At 51.8% G+C, this 23,388-nt stretch overlaps 26 non-coding genes across 26 annotated transcripts; all 26 read right to left on the bottom strand.

Moving 5' to 3' along the window:
• Positions 1-454: 454 nt before the first annotated feature.
• On the bottom strand, positions 455-646 carry LOC149071270 (U2 spliceosomal RNA). The gene has a single exon (XR_016194955.1). It is a non-coding gene; the product is annotated as a U2 spliceosomal RNA (small nuclear RNA).
• Positions 647-1,161: 515 nt separating this feature from the next.
• Positions 1,162-1,353, bottom strand: LOC149071269 (U2 spliceosomal RNA). The gene has a single exon (XR_016194954.1). It is a non-coding gene; the product is annotated as a U2 spliceosomal RNA (small nuclear RNA).
• Positions 1,354-1,868: 515 nt separating this feature from the next.
• On the bottom strand, positions 1,869-2,060 carry LOC149071268 (U2 spliceosomal RNA). Its single transcript, XR_016194953.1, has one exon. It is a non-coding gene; the product is annotated as a U2 spliceosomal RNA (small nuclear RNA).
• Positions 2,061-2,576: 516 nt separating this feature from the next.
• Positions 2,577-2,768, bottom strand: LOC149071267 (U2 spliceosomal RNA). Its single transcript, XR_016194952.1, has one exon. It is a non-coding gene; the product is annotated as a U2 spliceosomal RNA (small nuclear RNA).
• A 514-nt stretch (positions 2,769-3,282) lies between these two features.
• Positions 3,283-3,474, bottom strand: LOC149071266 (U2 spliceosomal RNA). The gene has a single exon (XR_016194951.1). It is a non-coding gene; the product is annotated as a U2 spliceosomal RNA (small nuclear RNA).
• Positions 3,475-3,990: 516 nt separating this feature from the next.
• On the bottom strand, positions 3,991-4,182 carry LOC149071265 (U2 spliceosomal RNA). Its single transcript, XR_016194950.1, has one exon. It is a non-coding gene; the product is annotated as a U2 spliceosomal RNA (small nuclear RNA).
• A 516-nt stretch (positions 4,183-4,698) lies between these two features.
• On the bottom strand, positions 4,699-4,890 carry LOC149071264 (U2 spliceosomal RNA). The gene has a single exon (XR_016194949.1). It is a non-coding gene; the product is annotated as a U2 spliceosomal RNA (small nuclear RNA).
• Positions 4,891-5,406: 516 nt separating this feature from the next.
• On the bottom strand, positions 5,407-5,598 carry LOC149071263 (U2 spliceosomal RNA). Its single transcript, XR_016194948.1, has one exon. It is a non-coding gene; the product is annotated as a U2 spliceosomal RNA (small nuclear RNA).
• Positions 5,599-6,113: 515 nt separating this feature from the next.
• On the bottom strand, positions 6,114-6,305 carry LOC149071262 (U2 spliceosomal RNA). Its single transcript, XR_016194946.1, has one exon. It is a non-coding gene; the product is annotated as a U2 spliceosomal RNA (small nuclear RNA).
• A 516-nt stretch (positions 6,306-6,821) lies between these two features.
• On the bottom strand, positions 6,822-7,013 carry LOC149071261 (U2 spliceosomal RNA). The gene has a single exon (XR_016194945.1). It is a non-coding gene; the product is annotated as a U2 spliceosomal RNA (small nuclear RNA).
• Positions 7,014-7,529: 516 nt separating this feature from the next.
• On the bottom strand, positions 7,530-7,721 carry LOC149071260 (U2 spliceosomal RNA). The gene has a single exon (XR_016194944.1). It is a non-coding gene; the product is annotated as a U2 spliceosomal RNA (small nuclear RNA).
• Positions 7,722-8,235: 514 nt separating this feature from the next.
• LOC149071259 (U2 spliceosomal RNA) lies at positions 8,236-8,427 on the bottom strand. Its single transcript, XR_016194943.1, has one exon. It is a non-coding gene; the product is annotated as a U2 spliceosomal RNA (small nuclear RNA).
• Positions 8,428-8,942: 515 nt separating this feature from the next.
• Positions 8,943-9,134, bottom strand: LOC149071258 (U2 spliceosomal RNA). Its single transcript, XR_016194942.1, has one exon. It is a non-coding gene; the product is annotated as a U2 spliceosomal RNA (small nuclear RNA).
• A 514-nt stretch (positions 9,135-9,648) lies between these two features.
• On the bottom strand, positions 9,649-9,840 carry LOC149071257 (U2 spliceosomal RNA). Its single transcript, XR_016194941.1, has one exon. It is a non-coding gene; the product is annotated as a U2 spliceosomal RNA (small nuclear RNA).
• Positions 9,841-10,356: 516 nt separating this feature from the next.
• On the bottom strand, positions 10,357-10,548 carry LOC149071256 (U2 spliceosomal RNA). The gene has a single exon (XR_016194940.1). It is a non-coding gene; the product is annotated as a U2 spliceosomal RNA (small nuclear RNA).
• A 514-nt stretch (positions 10,549-11,062) lies between these two features.
• LOC149071255 (U2 spliceosomal RNA) lies at positions 11,063-11,254 on the bottom strand. Its single transcript, XR_016194939.1, has one exon. It is a non-coding gene; the product is annotated as a U2 spliceosomal RNA (small nuclear RNA).
• A 514-nt stretch (positions 11,255-11,768) lies between these two features.
• On the bottom strand, positions 11,769-11,960 carry LOC149071254 (U2 spliceosomal RNA). The gene has a single exon (XR_016194938.1). It is a non-coding gene; the product is annotated as a U2 spliceosomal RNA (small nuclear RNA).
• Positions 11,961-12,474: 514 nt separating this feature from the next.
• On the bottom strand, positions 12,475-12,666 carry LOC149071253 (U2 spliceosomal RNA). The gene has a single exon (XR_016194937.1). It is a non-coding gene; the product is annotated as a U2 spliceosomal RNA (small nuclear RNA).
• Positions 12,667-13,180: 514 nt separating this feature from the next.
• On the bottom strand, positions 13,181-13,372 carry LOC149071252 (U2 spliceosomal RNA). The gene has a single exon (XR_016194933.1). It is a non-coding gene; the product is annotated as a U2 spliceosomal RNA (small nuclear RNA).
• Positions 13,373-13,886: 514 nt separating this feature from the next.
• LOC149071251 (U2 spliceosomal RNA) lies at positions 13,887-14,078 on the bottom strand. Its single transcript, XR_016194923.1, has one exon. It is a non-coding gene; the product is annotated as a U2 spliceosomal RNA (small nuclear RNA).
• A 513-nt stretch (positions 14,079-14,591) lies between these two features.
• LOC149071250 (U2 spliceosomal RNA) lies at positions 14,592-14,783 on the bottom strand. The gene has a single exon (XR_016194914.1). It is a non-coding gene; the product is annotated as a U2 spliceosomal RNA (small nuclear RNA).
• Positions 14,784-15,297: 514 nt separating this feature from the next.
• Positions 15,298-15,489, bottom strand: LOC149071249 (U2 spliceosomal RNA). Its single transcript, XR_016194902.1, has one exon. It is a non-coding gene; the product is annotated as a U2 spliceosomal RNA (small nuclear RNA).
• A 516-nt stretch (positions 15,490-16,005) lies between these two features.
• Positions 16,006-16,197, bottom strand: LOC149071248 (U2 spliceosomal RNA). The gene has a single exon (XR_016194891.1). It is a non-coding gene; the product is annotated as a U2 spliceosomal RNA (small nuclear RNA).
• Positions 16,198-16,711: 514 nt separating this feature from the next.
• On the bottom strand, positions 16,712-16,903 carry LOC149071247 (U2 spliceosomal RNA). Its single transcript, XR_016194880.1, has one exon. It is a non-coding gene; the product is annotated as a U2 spliceosomal RNA (small nuclear RNA).
• A 516-nt stretch (positions 16,904-17,419) lies between these two features.
• LOC149071246 (U2 spliceosomal RNA) lies at positions 17,420-17,611 on the bottom strand. Its single transcript, XR_016194869.1, has one exon. It is a non-coding gene; the product is annotated as a U2 spliceosomal RNA (small nuclear RNA).
• A 514-nt stretch (positions 17,612-18,125) lies between these two features.
• LOC149071245 (U2 spliceosomal RNA) lies at positions 18,126-18,315 on the bottom strand. The gene has a single exon (XR_016194929.1). It is a non-coding gene; the product is annotated as a U2 spliceosomal RNA (small nuclear RNA).
• Between the last annotated feature and the right edge of the window lie 5,073 nt (positions 18,316-23,388).

Genomic DNA, 23,388 nt, shown 5'->3' with positions numbered 1-23,388 from the left:
GTCTGTTTTAATAGCGTCGGAAGACTCGATCGTATTTTGAAGACGAGACGACTTCTTGTCGACCAGATGTTGCTTTCAGGTGCGACGTATCCTGGGCTCCCGGGGCGCCGTTCCGTCCGGGTTGCACGTTCGACCGCTAGATGTCGACGCGAGACCAATATCTACTTGCATTCTCGATCTAGAAGGGGGGGGGGGGCACCCAGGAACGGGAGAGACGTCGAGGGGACCCGCGGCAGCATTTCGGAAGCGCACAGCACAACGAGGAAACGACCGGCGTGGACCCGTCCTCACAAGGACGTGGCATCCACGTCGTCTCCTTAATAAAAAACTAAGTCCCAGGGTCGTGCGCCGGGCCTTAATTTTCCGTCGACCGCTTTCAAATCGGTCTATTTCGCCCCGGTAATGTATGATTATTGCGAAATTATGAATAAAACACAGAGTCTACTTGATTTCATGAGGATGGGCCCAACTCGAAGGTAGTGCAATATCGAGAGGACCCGCGGCAGAGGTTCAGCAAGCTGAAAGCACTCCGCCCTGTTCCAAAAATAAGTTTAATATCTTGTCCCCATGTAGGAGACGTACCAGATATTAAGCTGATAAGAACAGATACTACACTTTGATCTTAGCCAAAAGGCCGAGAAGCGATAACGGGATAGACGCGAATTAAAATTTGATCACAATTAACTATAATTAATGTCCTGGCTGGGGTCTGTTTTAATAGCGTCGGAAGACTCGATCGTATTTTGAAGACGAGACGACTTCTTGTCGACCAGATGTTGCTTTCAGGTGCGACGTATCCTGGGCTCCCGGGGCGCCGTTCCGTCCGGGTTGCACGTTCGACCGCTAGATGTCGACGCGAGACCAATATCTACTTGCATTCTCGATCTAGAAGGGGGGGGGGGGCACCCAGGAACGGGAGAGACGTCGAGGGGACCCGCGGCAGCATTTCGGAAGCGCACAGCACAACGAGGAAACGACCGGCGTGGACCCGTCCTCACAAGGACGTGGCATCCACGTCGTCTCCTTAATAAAAAACTAAGTCCCAGGGTCGTGCGCCGGGCCTTAATTTTCCGTCGACCGCTTTCAAATCGGTCTATTTCGCCCCGGTAATGTATGATTATTGCGAAATTATGAATAAAACACAGAGTCTACTTGATTTCATGAGGATGGGCCCAACTCGAAGGTAGTGCAATATCGAGAGGACCCGCGGCAGAGGTTCAGCAAGCTGAAAGCACTCCGCCCTGTTCCAAAAATAAGTTTAATATCTTGTCCCCATGTAGGAGACGTACCAGATATTAAGCTGATAAGAACAGATACTACACTTTGATCTTAGCCAAAAGGCCGAGAAGCGATAACGGGATAGACGCGAATTAAAATTTGATCACAATTAACTATAATTAATGTCCTGGCTGGGGTCTGTTTTAATAGCGTCGGAAGACTCGATCGTATTTTGAAGACGAGACGACTTCTTGTCGACCAGATGTTGCTTTCAGGTGCGACGTATCCTGGGCTCCCGGGGCGCCGTTCCGTCCGGGTTGCACGTTCGACCGCTAGATGTCGACGCGAGACCAATATCTACTTGCATTCTCGATCTAGAAGGGGGGGGGGGGCACCCAGGAACGGGAGAGACGTCGAGGGGACCCGCGGCAGCATTTCGGAAGCGCACAGCACAACGAGGAAACGACCGGCGTGGACCCGTCCTCACAAGGACGTGGCATCCACGTCGTCTCCTTAATAAAAAACTAAGTCCCAGGGTCGTGCGCCGGGCCTTAATTTTCCGTCGACCGCTTTCAAATCGGTCTATTTCGCCCCGGTAATGTATGATTATTGCGAAATTATGAATAAAACACAGAGTCTACTTGATTTCATGAGGATGGGCCCAACTCGAAGGTAGTGCAATATCGAGAGGACCCGCGGCAGAGGTTCAGCAAGCTGAAAGCACTCCGCCCTGTTCCAAAAATAAGTTTAATATCTTGTCCCCATGTAGGAGACGTACCAGATATTAAGCTGATAAGAACAGATACTACACTTTGATCTTAGCCAAAAGGCCGAGAAGCGATAACGGGATAGACGCGAATTAAAATTTGATCACAATTAACTATAATTAATGTCCTGGCTGGGGTCTGTTTTAATAGCGTCGGAAGACTCGATCGTATTTTGAAGACGAGACGACTTCTTGTCGACCAGATGTTGCTTTCAGGTGCGACGTATCCTGGGCTCCCGGGGCGCCGTTCCGTCCGGGTTGCACGTTCGACCGCTAGATGTCGACGCGAGACCAATATCTACTTGCATTCTCGATCTAGAAGGGGGGGGGGGGCACCCAGGAACGGGAGAGACGTCGAGGGGACCCGCGGCAGCATTTCGGAAGCGCACAGCACAACGAGGAAACGACCGGCGTGGACCCGTCCTCACAAGGACGTGGCATCCACGTCGTCTCCTTAATAAAAAACTAAGTCCCAGGGTCGTGCGCCGGGCCTTAAATTTTCCGTCGACCGCTTTCAAATCGGTCTATTTCGCCCCGGTAATGTATGATTATTGCGAAATTATGAATAAAACACAGAGTCTACTTGATTTCATGAGGATGGGCCCAACTCGAAGGTAGTGCAATATCGAGAGGACCCGCGGCAGAGGTTCAGCAAGCTGAAAGCACTCCGCCCTGTTCCAAAAATAAGTTTAATATCTTGTCCCCATGTAGGAGACGTACCAGATATTAAGCTGATAAGAACAGATACTACACTTTGATCTTAGCCAAAAGGCCGAGAAGCGATAACGGGATAGACGCGAATTAAAATTTGATCACAATTAACTATAATTAATGTCCTGGCTGGGGTCTGTTTTAATAGCGTCGGAAGACTCGATCGTATTTTGAAGACGAGACGACTTCTTGTCGACCAGATGTTGCTTTCAGGTGCGACGTATCCTGGGCTCCCGGGGCGCCGTTCCGTCCGGGTTGCACGTTCGACCGCTAGATGTCGACGCGAGACCAATATCTACTTGCATTCTCGATCTAGAAGGGGGGGGGGGCACCCAGGAACGGGAGAGACGTCGAGGGGACCCGCGGCAGCATTTCGGAAGCGCACAGCACAACGAGGAAACGACCGGCGTGGACCCGTCCTCACAAGGACGTGGCATCCACGTCGTCTCCTTAATAAAAAACTAAGTCCCAGGGTCGTGCGCCGGGCCTTAATTTTCCGTCGACCGCTTTCAAATCGGTCTATTTCGCCCCGGTAATGTATGATTATTGCGAAATTATGAATAAAACACAGAGTCTACTTGATTTCATGAGGATGGGCCCAACTCGAAGGTAGTGCAATATCGAGAGGACCCGCGGCAGAGGTTCAGCAAGCTGAAAGCACTCCGCCCTGTTCCAAAAATAAGTTTAATATCTTGTCCCCATGTAGGAGACGTACCAGATATTAAGCTGATAAGAACAGATACTACACTTTGATCTTAGCCAAAAGGCCGAGAAGCGATAACGGGATAGACGCGAATTAAAATTTGATCACAATTAACTATAATTAATGTCCTGGCTGGGGTCTGTTTTAATAGCGTCGGAAGACTCGATCGTATTTTGAAGACGAGACGACTTCTTGTCGACCAGATGTTGCTTTCAGGTGCGACGTATCCTGGGCTCCCGGGGCGCCGTTCCGTCCGGGTTGCACGTTCGACCGCTAGATGTCGACGCGAGACCAATATCTACTTGCATTCTCGATCTAGAAGGGGGGGGGGGGGCACCCAGGAACGGGAGAGACGTCGAGGGGACCCGCGGCAGCATTTCGGAAGCGCACAGCACAACGAGGAAACGACCGGCGTGGACCCGTCCTCACAAGGACGTGGCATCCACGTCGTCTCCTTAATAAAAAACAAAGTCCCAGGGTCGTGCGCCGGGCCTTAATTTTCCGTCGACCGCTTTCAAATCGGTCTATTTCGCCCCGGTAATGTATGATTATTGCGAAATTATGAATAAAACACAGAGTCTACTTGATTTCATGAGGATGGGCCCAACTCGAAGGTAGTGCAATATCGAGAGGACCCGCGGCAGAGGTTCAGCAAGCTGAAAGCACTCCGCCCTGTTCCAAAAATAAGTTTAATATCTTGTCCCCATGTAGGAGACGTACCAGATATTAAGCTGATAAGAACAGATACTACACTTTGATCTTAGCCAAAAGGCCGAGAAGCGATAACGGGATAGACGCGAATTAAAATTTGATCACAATTAACTATAATTAATGTCCTGGCTGGGGTCTGTTTTAATAGCGTCGGAAGACTCGATCGTATTTTGAAGACGAGACGACTTCTTGTCGACCAGATGTTGCTTTCAGGTGCGACGTATCCTGGGCTCCCGGGGCGCCGTTCCGTCCGGGTTGCACGTTCGACCGCTAGATGTCGACGCGAGACCAATATCTACTTGCATTCTCGATCTAGAAGGGGGGGGGGGGGCACCCAGGAACGGGAGAGACGTCGAGGGGACCCGCGGCAGCATTTCGGAAGCGCACAGCACAACGAGGAAACGACCGGCGTGGACCCGTCCTCACAAGGACGTGGCATCCACGTCGTCTCCTTAATAAAAAACTAAGTCCCAGGGTCGTGCGCCGGGCCTTAATTTTCCGTCGACCGCTTTCAAATCGGTCTATTTCGCCCCGGTAATGTATGATTATTGCGAAATTATGAATAAAACACAGAGTCTACTTGATTTCATGAGGATGGGCCCAACTCGAAGGTAGTGCAATATCGAGAGGACCCGCGGCAGAGGTTCAGCAAGCTGAAAGCACTCCGCCCTGTTCCAAAAATAAGTTTAATATCTTGTCCCCATGTAGGAGACGTACCAGATATTAAGCTGATAAGAACAGATACTACACTTTGATCTTAGCCAAAAGGCCGAGAAGCGATAACGGGATAGACGCGAATTAAAATTTGATCACAATTAACTATAATTAATGTCCTGGCTGGGGTCTGTTTTAATAGCGTCGGAAGACTCGATCGTATTTTGAAGACGAGACGACTTCTTGTCGACCAGATGTTGCTTTCAGGTGCGACGTATCCTGGGCTCCCGGGGCGCCGTTCCGTCCGGGTTGCACGTTCGACCGCTAGATGTCGACGCGAGACCAATATCTACTTGCATTCTCGATCTAGAAGGGGGGGGGGGGGCACCCAGGAACGGGAGAGACGTCGAGGGGACCCGCGGCAGCATTTCGGAAGCGCACAGCACAACGAGGAAACGACCGGCGTGGACCCGTCCTCACAAGGACGTGGCATCCACGTCGTGTCCTTAATAAAAAACTAAGTCCCAGGGTCGTGCGCCGGGCCTTAATTTTCCGTCGACCGCTTTCAAATCGGTCTATTTCGCCCCGGTAATGTATGATTATTGCGAAATTATGAATAAAACACAGAGTCTACTTGATTTCATGAGGATGGGCCCAACTCGAAGGTAGTGCAATATCGAGAGGACCCGCGGCAGAGGTTCAGCAAGCTGAAAGCACTCCGCCCTGTTCCAAAAATAAGTTTAATATCTTGTCCCCATGTAGGAGACGTACCAGATATTAAGCTGATAAGAACAGATACTACACTTTGATCTTAGCCAAAAGGCCGAGAAGCGATAACGGGATAGACGCGAATTAAAATTTGATCACAATTAACTATAATTAATGTCCTGGCTGGGGTCTGTTTTAATAGCGTCGGAAGACTCGATCGTATTTTGAAGACGAGACGACTTCTTGTCGACCAGATGTTGCTTTCAGGTGCGACGTATCCTGGGCTCCCGGGGCGCCGTTCCGTCCGGGTTGCACGTTCGACCGCTAGATGTCGACGCGAGACCAATATCTACTTGCATTCTCGATCTAGAAGGGGGGGGGGGGCACCCAGGAACGGGAGAGACGTCGAGGGGACCCGCGGCAGCATTTCGGAAGCGCACAGCACAACGAGGAAACGACCGGCGTGGACCCGTCCTCACAAGGACGTGGCATCCACGTCGTCTCCTTAATAAAAAACTAAGTCCCAGGGTCGTGCGCCGGGCCTTAATTTTCCGTCGACCGCTTTCAAATCGGTCTATTTCGCCCCGGTAATGTATGATTATTGCGAAATTATGAATAAAACACAGAGTCTACTTGATTTCATGAGGATGGGCCCAACTCGAAGGTAGTGCAATATCGAGAGGACCCGCGGCAGAGGTTCAGCAAGCTGAAAGCACTCCGCCCTGTTCCAAAAATAAGTTTAATATCTTGTCCCCATGTAGGAGACGTACCAGATATTAAGCTGATAAGAACAGATACTACACTTTGATCTTAGCCAAAAGGCCGAGAAGCGATAACGGGATAGACGCGAATTAAAATTTGATCACAATTAACTATAATTAATGTCCTGGCTGGGGTCTGTTTTAATAGCGTCGGAAGACTCGATCGTATTTTGAAGACGAGACGACTTCTTGTCGACCAGATGTTGCTTTCAGGTGCGACGTATCCTGGGCTCCCGGGGCGCCGTTCCGTCCGGGTTGCACGTTCGACCGCTAGATGTCGACGCGAGACCAATATCTACTTGCATTCTCGATCTAGAAGGGGGGGGGGGGGCACCCAGGAACGGGAGAGACGTCGAGGGGACCCGCGGCAGCATTTCGGAAGCGCACAGCACAACGAGGAAACGACCGGCGTGGACCCGTCCTCACAAGGACGTGGCATCCACGTCGTCTCCTTAATAAAAAACTAAGTCCCAGGGTCGTGCGCCGGGCCTTAATTTTCCGTCGACCGCTTTCAAATCGGTCTATTTCGCCCCGGTAATGTATGATTATTGCGAAATTATGAATAAAACACAGAGTCTACTTGATTTCATGAGGATGGGCCCAACTCGAAGGTAGTGCAATATCGAGAGGACCCGCGGCAGAGGTTCAGCAAGCTGAAAGCACTCCGCCCTGTTCCAAAAATAAGTTTAATATCTTGTCCCCATGTAGGAGACGTACCAGATATTAAGCTGATAAGAACAGATACTACACTTTGATCTTAGCCAAAAGGCCGAGAAGCGATAACGGGATAGACGCGAATTAAAATTTGATCACAATTAACTATAATTAATGTCCTGGCTGGGGTCTGTTTTAATAGCGTCGGAAGACTCGATCGTATTTTGAAGACGAGACGACTTCTTGTCGACCAGATGTTGCTTTCAGGTGCGACGTATCCTGGGCTCCCGGGGCGCCGTTCCGTCCGGGTTGCACGTTCGACCGCTAGATGTCGACGCGAGACCAATATCTACTTGCATTCTCGATCTAGAAGGGGGGGGGGGGGCACCCAGGAACGGGAGAGACGTCGAGGGGACCCGCGGCAGCATTTCGGAAGCGCACAGCACAACGAGGAAACGACCGGCGTGGACCCGTCCTCACAAGGACGTGGCATCCACGTCGTGTCCTTAATAAAAAACTAAGTCCCAGGGTCGTGCGCCGGGCCTTAATTTTCCGTCGACCGCTTTCAAATCGGTCTATTTCGCCCCGGTAATGTATGATTATTGCGAAATTATGAATAAAACACAGAGTCTACTTGATTTCATGAGGATGGGCCCAACTCGAAGGTAGTGCAATATCGAGAGGACCCGCGGCAGAGGTTCAGCAAGCTGAAAGCACTCCGCCCTGTTCCAAAAATAAGTTTAATATCTTGTCCCCATGTAGGAGACGTACCAGATATTAAGCTGATAAGAACAGATACTACACTTTGATCTTAGCCAAAAGGCCGAGAAGCGATAACGGGATAGACGCGAATTAAAATTTGATCACAATTAACTATAATTAATGTCCTGGCTGGGGTCTGTTTTAATAGCGTCGGAAGACTCGATCGTATTTTGAAGACGAGACGACTTCTTGTCGACCAGATGTTGCTTTCAGGTGCGACGTATCCTGGGCTCCCGGGGCGCCGTTCCGTCCGGGTTGCACGTTCGACCGCTAGATGTCGACGCGAGACCAATATCTACTTGCATTCTCGATCTAGAAGGGGGGGGGGGCACCCAGGAACGGGAGAGACGTCGAGGGGACCCGCGGCAGCATTTCGGAAGCGCACAGCACAACGAGGAAACGACCGGCGTGGACCCGTCCTCACAAGGACGTGGCATCCACGTCGTCTCCTTAATAAAAAACTAAGTCCCAGGGTCGTGCGCCGGGCCTTAATTTTCCGTCGACCGCTTTCAAATCGGTCTATTTCGCCCCGGTAATGTATGATTATTGCGAAATTATGAATAAAACACAGAGTCTACTTGATTTCATGAGGATGGGCCCAACTCGAAGGTAGTGCAATATCGAGAGGACCCGCGGCAGAGGTTCAGCAAGCTGAAAGCACTCCGCCCTGTTCCAAAAATAAGTTTAATATCTTGTCCCCATGTAGGAGACGTACCAGATATTAAGCTGATAAGAACAGATACTACACTTTGATCTTAGCCAAAAGGCCGAGAAGCGATAACGGGATAGACGCGAATTAAAATTTGATCACAATTAACTATAATTAATGTCCTGGCTGGGGTCTGTTTTAATAGCGTCGGAAGACTCGATCGTATTTTGAAGACGAGACGACTTCTTGTCGACCAGATGTTGCTTTCAGGTGCGACGTATCCTGGGCTCCCGGGGCGCCGTTCCGTCCGGGTTGCACGTTCGACCGCTAGATGTCGACGCGAGACCAATATCTACTTGCATTCTCGATCTAGAAGGGGGGGGGGGGCACCCAGGAACGGGAGAGACGTCGAGGGGACCCGCGGCAGCACTTCGGAAGCGCACAGCACAACGAGGAAACGACCGGCGTGGACCCGTCCTCACAAGGACGTGGCATCCACGTCGTCTCCTTAATAAAAAACTAAGTCCCAGGGTCGTGCGCCGGGCCTTAATTTTCCGTCGACCGCTTTCAAATCGGTCTATTTCGCCCCGGTAATGTATGATTATTGCGAAATTATGAATAAAACACAGAGTCTACTTGATTTCATGAGGATGGGCCCAACTCGAAGGTAGTGCAATATCGAGAGGACCCGCGGCAGAGGTTCAGCAAGCTGAAAGCACTCCGCCCTGTTCCAAAAATAAGTTTAATATCTTGTCCCCATGTAGGAGACGTACCAGATATTAAGCTGATAAGAACAGATACTACACTTTGATCTTAGCCAAAAGGCCGAGAAGCGATAACGGGATAGACGCGAATTAAAATTTGATCACAATTAACTATAATTAATGTCCTGGCTGGGGTCTGTTTTAATAGCGTCGGAAGACTCGATCGTATTTTGAAGACGAGACGACTTCTTGTCGACCAGATGTTGCTTTCAGGTGCGACGTATCCTGGGCTCCCGGGGCGCCGTTCCGTCCGGGTTGCACGTTCGACCGCTAGATGTCGACGCGAGACCAATATCTACTTGCATTCTCGATCTAGAAGGGGGGGGGGGCACCCAGGAACGGGAGAGACGTCGAGGGGACCCGCGGCAGCATTTCGGAAGCGCACAGCACAACGAGGAAACGACCGGCGTGGACCCGTCCTCACAAGGACGTGGCATCCACGTCGTCTCCTTAATAAAAAACTAAGTCCCAGGGTCGTGCGCCGGGCCTTAATTTTCCGTCGACCGCTTTCAAATCGGTCTATTTCGCCCCGGTAATGTATGATTATTGCGAAATTATGAATAAAACACAGAGTCTACTTGATTTCATGAGGATGGGCCCAACTCGAAGGTAGTGCAATATCGAGAGGACCCGCGGCAGAGGTTCAGCAAGCTGAAAGCACTCCGCCCTGTTCCAAAAATAAGTTTAATATCTTGTCCCCATGTAGGAGACGTACCAGATATTAAGCTGATAAGAACAGATACTACACTTTGATCTTAGCCAAAAGGCCGAGAAGCGATAACGGGATAGACGCGAATTAAAATTTGATCACAATTAACTATAATTAATGTCCTGGCTGGGGTCTGTTTTAATAGCGTCGGAAGACTCGATCGTATTTTGAAGACGAGACGACTTCTTGTCGACCAGATGTTGCTTTCAGGTGCGACGTATCCTGGGCTCCCGGGGCGCCGTTCCGTCCGGGTTGCACGTTCGACCGCTAGATGTCGACGCGAGACCAATATCTACTTGCATTCTCGATCTAGAAGGGGGGGGGGGGGCACCCAGGAACGGGAGAGACGTCGAGGGGACCCGCGGCAGCATTTCGGAAGCGCACAGCACAACGAGGAAACGACCGGCGTGGACCCGTCCTCACAAGGACGTGGCATCCACGTCGTCTCCTTAATAAAAAACTAAGTCCCAGGGTCGTGCGCCGGGCCTTAATTTTCCGTCGACCGCTTTCAAATCGGTCTATTTCGCCCCGGTAATGTATGATTATTGCGAAATTATGAATAAAACACAGAGTCTACTTGATTTCATGAGGATGGGCCCAACTCGAAGGTAGTGCAATATCGAGAGGACCCGCGGCAGAGGTTCAGCAAGCTGAAAGCACTCCGCCCTGTTCCAAAAATAAGTTTAATATCTTGTCCCCATGTAGGAGACGTACCAGATATTAAGCTGATAAGAACAGATACTACACTTTGATCTTAGCCAAAAGGCCGAGAAGCGATAACGGGATAGACGCGAATTAAAATTTGATCACAATTAACTATAATTAATGTCCTGGCTGGGGTCTGTTTTAATAGCGTCGGAAGACTCGATCGTATTTTGAAGACGAGACGACTTCTTGTCGACCAGATGTTGCTTTCAGGTGCGACGTATCCTGGGCTCCCGGGGCGCCGTTCCGTCCGGGTTGCACGTTCGACCGCTAGATGTCGACGCGAGACCAATATCTACTTGCATTCTCGATCTAGAAGGGGGGGGGGGCACCCAGGAACGGGAGAGACGTCGAGGGGACCCGCGGCAGCATTTCGGAAGCGCACAGCACAACGAGGAAACGACCGGCGTGGACCCGTCCTCACAAGGACGTGGCATCCACGTCGTCTCCTTAATAAAAAACTAAGTCCCAGGGTCGTGCGCCGGGCCTTAATTTTCCGTCGACCGCTTTCAAATCGGTCTATTTCGCCCCGGTAATGTATGATTATTGCGAAATTATGAATAAAACACAGAGTCTACTTGATTTCATGAGGATGGGCCCAACTCGAAGGTAGTGCAATATCGAGAGGACCCGCGGCAGAGGTTCAGCAAGCTGAAAGCACTCCGCCCTGTTCCAAAAATAAGTTTAATATCTTGTCCCCATGTAGGAGACGTACCAGATATTAAGCTGATAAGAACAGATACTACACTTTGATCTTAGCCAAAAGGCCGAGAAGCGATAACGGGATAGACGCGAATTAAAATTTGATCACAATTAACTATAATTAATGTCCTGGCTGGGGTCTGTTTTAATAGCGTCGGAAGACTCGATCGTATTTTGAAGACGAGACGACTTCTTGTCGACCAGATGTTGCTTTCAGGTGCGACGTATCCTGGGCTCCCGGGGCGCCGTTCCGTCCGGGTTGCACGTTCGACCGCTAGATGTCGACGCGAGACCAATATCTACTTGCATTCTCGATCTAGAAGGGGGGGGGGGCACCCAGGAACGGGAGAGACGTCGAGGGGACCCGCGGCAGCATTTCGGAAGCGCACAGCACAACGAGGAAACGACCGGCGTGGACCCGTCCTCACAAGGACGTGGCATCCACGTCGTCTCCTTAATAAAAAACTAAGTCCCAGGGTCGTGCGCCGGGCCTTAATTTTCCGTCGACCGCTTTCAAATCGGTCTATTTCGCCCCGGTAATGTATGATTATTGCGAAATTATGAATAAAACACAGAGTCTACTTGATTTCATGAGGATGGGCCCAACTCGAAGGTAGTGCAATATCGAGAGGACCCGCGGCAGAGGTTCAGCAAGCTGAAAGCACTCCGCCCTGTTCCAAAAATAAGTTTAATATCTTGTCCCCATGTAGGAGACGTACCAGATATTAAGCTGATAAGAACAGATACTACACTTTGATCTTAGCCAAAAGGCCGAGAAGCGATAACGGGATAGACGCGAATTAAAATTTGATCACAATTAACTATAATTAATGTCCTGGCTGGGGTCTGTTTTAATAGCGTCGGAAGACTCGATCGTATTTTGAAGACGAGACGACTTCTTGTCGACCAGATGTTGCTTTCAGGTGCGACGTATCCTGGGCTCCCGGGGCGCCGTTCCGTCCGGGTTGCACGTTCGACCGCTAGATGTCGACGCGAGACCAATATCTACTTGCATTCTCGATCTAGAAGGGGGGGGGGGCACCCAGGAACGGGAGAGACGTCGAGGGGACCCGCGGCAGCACTTCGGAAGCGCACAGCACAACGAGGAAACGACCGGCGTGGACCCGTCCTCACAAGGACGTGGCATCCACGTCGTCTCCTTAATAAAAAACTAAGTCCCAGGGTCGTGCGCCGGGCCTTAATTTTCCGTCGACCGCTTTCAAATCGGTCTATTTCGCCCCGGTAATGTATGATTATTGCGAAATTATGAATAAAACACAGAGTCTACTTGATTTCATGAGGATGGGCCCAACTCGAAGGTAGTGCAATATCGAGAGGACCCGCGGCAGAGGTTCAGCAAGCTGAAAGCACTCCGCCCTGTTCCAAAAATAAGTTTAATATCTTGTCCCCATGTAGGAGACGTACCAGATATTAAGCTGATAAGAACAGATACTACACTTTGATCTTAGCCAAAAGGCCGAGAAGCGATAACGGGATAGACGCGAATTAAAATTTGATCACAATTAACTATAATTAATGTCCTGGCTGGGGTCTGTTTTAATAGCGTCGGAAGACTCGATCGTATTTTGAAGACGAGACGACTTCTTGTCGACCAGATGTTGCTTTCAGGTGCGACGTATCCTGGGCTCCCGGGGCGCCGTTCCGTCCGGGTTGCACGTTCGACCGCTAGATGTCGACGCGAGACCAATATCTACTTGCATTCTCGATCTAGAAGGGGGGGGGGGCACCCAGGAACGGGAGAGACGTCGAGGGGACCCGCGGCAGCATTTCGGAAGCGCACAGCACAACGAGGAAACGACCGGCGTGGACCCGTCCTCACAAGGACGTGGCATCCACGTCGTGTCCTTAATAAAAAACTAAGTCCCAGGGTCGTGCGCCGGGCCTTAATTTTCCGTCGACCGCTTTCAAATCGGTCTATTTCGCCCCGGTAATGTATGATTATTGCGAAATTATGAATAAAACACAGAGTCTACTTGATTTCATGAGGATGGGCCCAACTCGAAGGTAGTGCAATATCGAGAGGACCCGCGGCAGAGGTTCAGCAAGCTGAAAGCACTCCGCCCTGTTCCAAAAATAAGTTTAATATCTTGTCCCCATGTAGGAGACGTACCAGATATTAAGCTGATAAGAACAGATACTACACTTTGATCTTAGCCAAAAGGCCGAGAAGCGATAACGGGATAGACGCGAATTAAAATTTGATCACAATTAACTATAATTAATGTCCTGGCTGGGGTCTGTTTTAATAGCGTCGGAAGACTCGATCGTATTTTGAAGACGAGACGACTTCTTGTCGACCAGATGTTGCTTTCAGGTGCGACGTATCCTGGGCTCCCGGGGCGCCGTTCCGTCCGGGTTGCACGTTCGACCGCTAGATGTCGACGCGAGACCAATATCTACTTGCATTCTCGATCTAGAAGGGGGGGGGGGCACCCAGGAACGGGAGAGACGTCGAGGGGACCCGCGGCAGCATTTCGGAAGCGCACAGCACAACGAGGAAACGACCGGCGTGGACCCGTCCTCACAAGGACGTGGCATCCACGTCGTCTCCTTAATAAAAAACTAAGTCCCAGGGTCGTGCGCCGGGCCTTAATTTTCCGTCGACCGCTTTCAAATCGGTCTATTTCGCCCCGGTAATGTATGATTATTGCGAAATTATGAATAAAACACAGAGTCTACTTGATTTCATGAGGATGGGCCCAACTCGAAGGTAGTGCAATATCGAGAGGACCCGCGGCAGAGGTTCAGCAAGCTGAAAGCACTCCGCCCTGTTCCAAAAATAAGTTTAATATCTTGTCCCCATGTAGGAGACGTACCAGATATTAAGCTGATAAGAACAGATACTACACTTTGATCTTAGCCAAAAGGCCGAGAAGCGATAACGGGATAGACGCGAATTAAAATTTGATCACAATTAACTATAATTAATGTCCTGGCTGGGGTCTGTTTTAATAGCGTCGGAAGACTCGATCGTATTTTGAAGACGAGACGACTTCTTGTCGACCAGATGTTGCTTTCAGGTGCGACGTATCCTGGGCTCCCGGGGCGCCGTTCCGTCCGGGTTGCACGTTCGACCGCTAGATGTCGACGCGAGACCAATATCTACTTGCATTCTCGATCTAGAAGGGGGGGGGGCACCCAGGAACGGGAGAGACGTCGAGGGGACCCGCGGCAGCATTTCGGAAGCGCACAGCACAACGAGGAAACGACCGGCGTGGACCCGTCCTCACAAGGACGTGGCATCCACGTCGTGTCCTTAATAAAAAACTAAGTCCCAGGGTCGTGCGCCGGGCCTTAATTTTCCGTCGACCGCTTTCAAATCGGTCTATTTCGCCCCGGTAATGTATGATTATTGCGAAATTATGAATAAAACACAGAGTCTACTTGATTTCATGAGGATGGGCCCAACTCGAAGGTAGTGCAATATCGAGAGGACCCGCGGCAGAGGTTCAGCAAGCTGAAAGCACTCCGCCCTGTTCCAAAAATAAGTTTAATATCTTGTCCCCATGTAGGAGACGTACCAGATATTAAGCTGATAAGAACAGATACTACACTTTGATCTTAGCCAAAAGGCCGAGAAGCGATAACGGGATAGACGCGAATTAAAATTTGATCACAATTAACTATAATTAATGTCCTGGCTGGGGTCTGTTTTAATAGCGTCGGAAGACTCGATCGTATTTTGAAGACGAGACGACTTCTTGTCGACCAGATGTTGCTTTCAGGTGCGACGTATCCTGGGCTCCCGGGGCGCCGTTCCGTCCGGGTTGCACGTTCGACCGCTAGATGTCGACGCGAGACCAATATCTACTTGCATTCTCGATCTAGAAGGGGGGGGGGGCACCCAGGAACGGGAGAGACGTCGAGGGGACCCGCGGCAGCATTTCGGAAGCGCACAGCACAACGAGGAAACGACCGGCGTGGACCCGTCCTCACAAGGACGTGGCATCCACGTCGTCTCCTTAATAAAAAACTAAGTCCCAGGGTCGTGCGCCGGGCCTTAATTTTCCGTCGACCGCTTTCAAATCGGTCTATTTCGCCCCGGTAATGTATGATTATTGCGAAATTATGAATAAAACACAGAGTCTACTTGATTTCATGAGGATGGGCCCAACTCGAAGGTAGTGCAATATCGAGAGGACCCGCGGCAGAGGTTCAGCAAGCTGAAAGCACTCCGCCCTGTTCCAAAAATAAGTTTAATATCTTGTCCCCATGTAGGAGACGTACCAGATATTAAGCTGATAAGAACAGATACTACACTTTGATCTTAGCCAAAAGGCCGAGAAGCGATAACGGGATAGACGCGAATTAAAATTTGATCACAATTAACTATAATTAATGTCCTGGCTGGGGTCTGTTTTAATAGCGTCGGAAGACTCGATCGTATTTTGAAGACGAGACGACTTCTTGTCGACCAGATGTTGCTTTCAGGTGCGACGTATCCTGGGCTCCCGGGGCGCCGTTCCGTCCGGGTTGCACGTTCGACCGCTAGATGTCGACGCGAGACCAATATCTACTTGCATTCTCGATCTAGAAGGGGGGGGGGGGGCACCCAGGAACGGGAGAGACGTCGAGGGGACCCGCGGCAGCACTTCGGAAGCGCACAGCACAACGAGGAAACGACCGGCGTGGACCCGTCCTCACAAGGACGTGGCATCCACGTCGTCTCCTTAATAAAAAACTAAGTCCCAGGGTCGTGCGCCGGGCCTTAATTTTCCGTCGACCGCTTTCAAATCGGTCTATTTCGCCCCGGTAATGTATGATTATTGCGAAATTATGAATAAAACACAGAGTCTACTTGATTTCATGAGGATGGGCCCAACTCGAAGGTAGTGCAATATCGAGAGGACCCGCGGCAGAGGTTCAGCAAGCTGAAAGCACTCCGCCCTGTTCCAAAAATAAGTTTAATATCTTGTCCCCATGTAGGAGACGTACCAGATATTAAGCTGATAAGAACAGATACTACACTTTGATCTTAGCCAAAAGGCCGAGAAGCGATAACGGGATAGACGCGAATTAAAATTTGATCACAATTAACTATAATTAATGTCCTGGCTGGGGTCTGTTTTAATAGCGTCGGAAGACTCGATCGTATTTTGAAGACGAGACGACTTCTTGTCGACCAGATGTTGCTTTCAGGTGCGACGTATCCTGGGCTCCCGGGGCGCCGTTCCGTCCGGGTTGCACGTTCGACCGCTAGATGTCGACGCGAGACCAATATCTACTTGCATTCTCGATCTAGAAGGGGGGGGGGGCACCCAGGAACGGGAGAGACGTCGAGGGGACCCGCGGCAGCATTTCGGAAGCGCACAGCACAACGAGGAAACGACCGGCGTGGACCCGTCCTCACAAGGACGTGGCATCCACGTCGTCTCCTTAATAAAAAACTAAGTCCCAGGGTCGTGCGCCGGGCCTTAATTTTCCGTCGACCGCTTTCAAATCGGTCTATTTCGCCCCGGTAATGTATGATTATTGCGAAATTATGAATAAAACACAGAGTCTACTTGATTTCATGAGGATGGGCCCAACTCGAAGGTAGTGCAATATCGAGAGGACCCGCGGCAGAGGTTCAGCAAGCTGAAAGCACTCCGCCCTGTTCCAAAAATAAGTTTAATATCTTGTCCCCATGTAGGAGACGTACCAGATATTAAGCTGATAAGAACAGATACTACACTTTGATCTTAGCCAAAAGGCCGAGAAGCGATAACGGGATAGACGCGAATTAAAATTTGATCACAATTAACTATAATTAATGTCCTGGCTGGGGTCTGTTTTAATAGCGTCGGAAGACTCGATCGTATTTTGAAGACGAGACGACTTCTTGTCGACCAGATGTTGCTTTCAGGTGCGACGTATCCTGGGCTCCCGGGGCGCCGTTCCGTCCGGGTTGCACGTTCGACCGCTAGATGTCGACGCGAGACCAATATCTACTTGCATTCTCGATCTAGAAGGGGGGGGGGGGGCACCCAGGAACGGGAGAGACGTCGAGGGGACCCGCGGCAGCACTTCGGAAGCGCACAGCACAACGAGGAAACGACCGGCGTGGACCCGTCCTCACAAGGACGTGGCATCCACGTCGTCTCCTTAATAAAAAACTAAGTCCCAGGGTCGTGCGCCGGGCCTTAATTTTCCGTCGACCGCTTTCAAATCGGTCTATTTCGCCCCGGTAATGTATGATTATTGCGAAATTATGAATAAAACACAGAGTCTACTTGATTTCATGAGGATGGGCCCAACTCGAAGGTAGTGCAATATCGAGAGGACCCGCGGCAGAGGTTCAGCAAGCTGAAAGCACTCCGCCCTGTTCCAAAAATAAGTTTAATATCTTGTCCCCATGTAGGAGACGTACCAGATATTAAGCTGATAAGAACAGATACTACACTTTGATCTTAGCCAAAAGGCCGAGAAGCGATAACGGGATAGACGCGAATTAAAATTTGATCACAATTAACTATAATTAATGTCCTGGCTGGGGTCTGTTTTAATAGCGTCGGAAGACTCGATCGTATTTTGAAGACGAGACGACTTCTTGTCGACCAGATGTTGCTTTCAGGTGCGACGTATCCTGGGCTCCCGGGGCGCCGTTCCGTCCGGGTTGCACGTTCGACCGCTAGATGTCGACGCGAGACCAATATCTACTTGCATTCTCGATCTAGAAGGGGGGGGGGGCACCCAGGAACGGGAGAGACGTCGAGGGGACCCGCGGCAGCATTTCGGAAGCGCACAGCACAACGAGGAAACGACCGGCGTGGACCCGTCCTCACAAGGACGTGGCATCCACGTCGTCTCCTTAATAAAAAACTAAGTCCCAGGGTCGTGCGCCGGGCCTTAATTTTCCGTCGACCGCTTTCAAATCGGTCTATTTCGCCCCGGTAATGTATGATTATTGCGAAATTATGAATAAAACACAGAGTCTACTTGATTTCATGAGGATGGGCCCAACTCGAAGGTAGTGCAATATCGAGAGGACCCGCGGCAGAGGTTCAGCAAGCTGAAAGCACTCCGCCCTGTTCCAAAAATAAGTTTAATATCTTGTCCCCATGTAGGAGACGTACCAGATATTAAGCTGATAAGAACAGAGTATAAAAAGCATTTATTCATGTTTTGAGAAAATTATTTACACTGCCCGATATGGGACTCAACTTCATCCTGTACAAGGGAATTCGATATCATTCAGACAGGCTTTGGATCCAGATAATCATTCGGATGACGGTACATTCTATACATATTTAGTTGCGTCACATTCTATACATATTAGTTGCGTCACATTCTATACATATTTAGTTGCGTCACATTCTATACATATTTAGTTGCGTCACATTCTATACATATTTAGTTGCGTCACATTCTATACATATCTAGTTGCGTCACATTCTGTACAAGCATGAAAGCGGGGGGAACATTATATACATGGGAGTTAGTTGCGGCGCACGTTATCGAGGGGGGACATTGTATACAGGGGGGGGGGAAGAGGTTGGCTGTATCGACTTCAATGACCACACGTTCGTCGATGACCAGTGTCAGTGTCTTATTAGTCTCTGTCCGTTCCGGAGGGTGGCTCTGGAGGGCATGACTTGGTTTATCGCGACTGTCGTTGAACCGCATTTGACGTCTGTGGGCCTGTGCCGGGGGTTTGGAGACGGTGGTGCATGGTTTGAATGGTTCTTCCAGCTGACTGACGCACTCCCGAGATAAATTCTATGTAGATGTCCCTCGTAGCCGCGATTGTGTCACTCACCACCAGTTTTTTCATGAGGTTAGAGTATTTACGTGAGCACAGGCGGGCTATCAGCCGGTCATTGGATGGGTCCCAGGACCCAAGCGCTCCCACGACGATGGCACCAAAACGAACGTCGGAGTATCGCTCCTTTAGAAGGTTTACGATGGGGCGGTACTTTTCCTCCTTCGCCTGCCTTGCCACGGCAAAGGCGTCCGGGCCGTTCTCAAATGGCACTGTTACATCCAACACCAGGATGGAGTTGTCTTTTCGGAGGATGAGGTCTGGACGGAGCGTGGAACCCATGATCGGCTGGTTCTCCGCCAGGACCTCCCACCTGCCACTCGCCGCTTTCTTGACCCTCTCCACAATGTTGTTATGTCTCGCCGTTAGAAGCGGACTGAAGGCCATGCAGTGGTCCACTACATGCGGGAGCGTCTCTAGCTGGTACCCACATTTCCGGCACCTCTTCTCCGACGGATCACCCCCGTGCCTGTAGCCGTTGAGGGGCACCAGCCCGAGGCGGGCCCTATGCACGAACCTCCAGTCCGCGAAACGGGTAAACGACCCTTCACGGTGGAAGTGAGACGACGGCCTTGCCTTCCCGTAGCAATGCCACGTCTTGCCTTGGTGTGGCATGGAGGCTAATTCGTCGGTGTGGCGTTGCCTGACCACTTGGTGGAGCGATCTAAATACCGCCCTTCTGTCGGACACCGTCGTGTCGTCTATTTTCACCGCCACCTGTTGATCCTCTGTTAGCTCCCATTCCAACTTCAGGTGCTCGGCGGCCATCCTTGCCCTGGACCACACTGACGTAGTTGGCTGGGATATCTGCCTCGCCGAAGACCTGGATAAGTAGCCGTTGATTTCGGCCATTGACGGCGACTCCTTCCTCAGACATGCTGCCACGAAACTTCGTAGGTCCTCCCACGCCGCAGACCTTACTATGTCATCCTTTGACGTAAGCAGCTTGAAGGCCGCGTCGATTTCAGCGATGTTGGCATCGATTGACGCTTCCGGTATTCCAAAGAGGCCCTTCTTTGCGTCCCCATGCAAGTACGCATTTGCCGCTCGAGCAGGGAGAGAGAGTGTGTTCTTTACCAACGGGCGGAGTGACTCATCAACTTTCCGCCAATCGACTTTCCTTCTCTGGTCCGTCCTGAGTGCAAACTGGATCGAAGGGAAGAAGAACGACTTTACCGCGTCGATCCTCTGCCAGGGAGCGAGGCACGATGACAGTAGGTCCTTCCCCACCTGTATGCACCGGTCCAGCGAGCTCTCGTCCGGGAGAAGCTTGAAGCCCACCGGCTTCCCCAGAAACTTACGGTGGCAGCCATCCGTGATTGTGGTAGCGGGCTGACCATTGACCGTGAAGATCGTGTTCCTGCACCCGGCCGGTGAGTGACCCAGATGTAGTGCGAAGCACTTGCTTGGGTTCATTGCCAAGCCTAGCTGCGCCGCTACCCTGCATGCAGTGTCGGTGTGCTGTTGCAAGGCTGAGGGGCTATCCGCTAGTAGCAGTATATCGTCAGCGTAGGCCAGAGTGTTGTGGACGGGATCATCACGCTGCACTGCCCGGAGGATGGGGTCCACCGTTAGATTGAAGAGGGGACCACTTAGCGGACATCCCTGTCGCACGCCTTGGGACATCGGGAGATCCTCCGAGTTACCCCCGTCCGAGATGTAGCTTGTTGTAGCGCCTGCGTAAATATTCTTCACTAATTGCAGGAACGGCGTGCCGGCACCGGCCTTCTCTATCATGTGCCACATTGTACGGTGAGGGATCGAGCCGAAAGCATTGGACACGTCGAGCGACATGTAACAAATTTCCTTCCTCGACCTTCTCGCCAGCTGAGTCCGCTGCTCGAGGATGAAGTTATTTTCGAAGACCCCGTCCTGGTGGAGGAATCCCTTCTGGGACGGCGATAGGATGTTGTGCTCCTCCATCCAAGCGGTCAATCTTCTCCCTATGCATCCTGTAAACAACTTATAGATCGTCGCCGTCAGCGCGATCGGTCTCCAATTATTAATCTGGTTCGGATCCCCTCCCTTTGGCACCAATATTGTGCGTGATTTCTTCCAGCTGTCTGGGATCCTCCGCGCCCTCAAACAGCCGTTGAATATTGCTGTTAGGGCCTTTGCGTCTGGGTCAACTCCCCGCCAGTGCCTATACGTTAGTCTGTCCGGCCCGGGTGCTGAGTTCTCAGCCCTTTTTAGCCTCAGGAGCACTTCTTCCGCTGTGAATGGGTTGAGATCCATCGGCGTCGGCGCTGGGTTCGGGTGGTCAATGGACGCGAGCGAGTCTCCATCAAACGTCCTCTGCGACTGGAATTTGTCGACAATTACCTGGAGTGGGAGAGTACAGCGCGCTGAGTCGGCCCCCAGGATCTTCTTGACGGCTTGGCGACGATTCCTGTGGTACAGCCTCTGGATATCCCGGTGGTTGTTGGGGTTTATCGCCCTACTTGGGCCCGCGCGGCTCCGAACCTCGGGCAGCTTCACATGGCTCTGCGCGAACACCGTAAACTCCTCCACCAGGTCCGCGAAGGACTGCCAATTCCAGTTGTTCAATCCCGCTACAGCTTCCCGCAGGACAGGAATGAATGGGCCGGACGGCGAGTTCTCCTCCTGTGGGTCGACCGTCGGGGGCGGCTGCAGACCTCCACTTGTCTCCCCCGCTATTGGCCCCTCTGTGAGCTGGTCGTCCGGGTCGTCCACCACGATGGGCGAGTACTCCGCCGGTTGACTCGGCGACGGCGTGAAGTGGCCGACTGCGTCGCTAGGTGGACTTGTGGCAGACGGGTTAGGCACCGCTGGTCGCCTACTGTTCGCGTTGGCTCGAGAAGCCAGCTGTGGTTGTAGGGTCGCTCTTGTTGGCACTTCGCCCCGCTGCTCCTGGTGTTGAGATGTCAGCGGACCTTGGTATCGCCTGGCGTTACGCGGATGTTTTTGCCGCCTGTGGTTTTTCAATCCCTCTCGATTGGCGAATGCCGCTGCACATTCACTGCACCTGTGTTGTAGCGCGGCTTCTGTCTGGCAGAGGAGCGGGCGATCCCGTAGGCAAGGGTGGTTCTGTACGCACCTTTTTTTCACCACACCCCTGCACGTGGAACACCAGAACCTTGATGACTCTATGTCTATCCTGTGGTCCGCGAACAAGTGACGAAGAAGTGACTGTTTCATTGCAGTCCAGGCTACCGCCTGGAACTTCTTGTCACAGCCCTCCTCCGGGCATGCCAAAGGCCGGGGCACTGGGAACGCCATGTGAAATACGTTGCGTATAATCTCGCAGGGTCGACCATCCCTCATTGGACAGGCCGGTCGCGTTGCCTGCGCCCCAGGTCCCCTGTTGCTTTGCTGAGATGTTGGCCCCGTGGCGGGGGGTGGTTGGGTGATTCCATTTACCTCCGCTTCCTGGCTGTCGATCACCTCACGCGAGCAGGGCTCCGGCGATCCGGTGCAAGGTCTGTCCCCGCCCAGGGTGGGCAGGAGTGCAGGGTGGCCGGCATCGACTCGCGAAACCGTCCCAGGGGGAAACCGTGGTATCCGATCTTCGGCCTCCTCACGGCTCTCATCCGACTGTCTTGTGAACGCCCCCTGTGTCTCCGGCACCACGGTATTCGTACCTGGCGACGGCGGTGGTTGCTGATCCGGCTGACTCTCCGGAACTGGAAGGTTGCCCTGTGTCTGTAGCGCCTTCTTTGTTCTGTGGGCAAGCGGGAGCACGCTCGACTGCGATGGGGCAGGGGGTTCTGGCATTCGCGATGTGCCCGCAACTATGAGGACCGGTGCTCTCACTGCGGACCTCTTCCTTAACTTCCTCCTCCTCTTCTTCTTCTTCCTGAGCCGGCGTGGCCTGTCTGTCTGCGTCGCAGCATCGCTGTGTAGAGAGGACGTCGACGCGACACTGGTTGGTGAGGGATCCGTACATGACTCGCCGGCAGGTGAGGGCCCGGCACGCAGTCTCGTCCTGTTGTCACTTCCTTCTGTGGAGTTTTCAGGCGTCAGATTGCGCGTCAAGCTCCTACTTGAATGGAAGGGCTCTTCCAAGATGGTGACCGCGGCGAGAACCGACTCCTCCGACACGCTTACCAGCGACGAGTCAGCTGACAGGAACAGGTCCCGTTCGAGGCCTGCAGCGGGCCGCGCGGGTTCCGGGGAAGCGCCTGATGATTCGAGCGAACCATTCTCTCCGTTTACTGCAGAACACCGATCCGGCGTTCGCCCTTTGGTTGAGACAGGCGATGCGCTCACCACTGTGGTCTCATCCGCTGTGTAGTGTAGGTTGAAGGAACTGCTGTTTTCCGCTTCTTGTACCTCCGTTCCCTTGATGGCATTATCCCTGTCGTTTCCCCGATCCGGTGAGTACTGGAATGCTGTGTTGTTAACCGGGTCCACTGCGTCCATATCGATGGTCAGGCGACCTACCGATTCGACGCTCAGTGAGCTATCGCTTTCGTTGACAGCATCGCC

This window comes from Pholcus phalangioides, unplaced genomic scaffold, assembly GCF_987345545.1.
Source record: "Pholcus phalangioides strain wild (caught in Gottingen) unplaced genomic scaffold, Ppha-v1.0 ptg000019l_1, whole genome shotgun sequence".
Taxonomy (NCBI): Eukaryota; Metazoa; Arthropoda; class Arachnida; order Araneae; family Pholcidae; genus Pholcus; species Pholcus phalangioides.
This window is presented reverse-complemented; position numbering and strand designations above follow the sequence as displayed.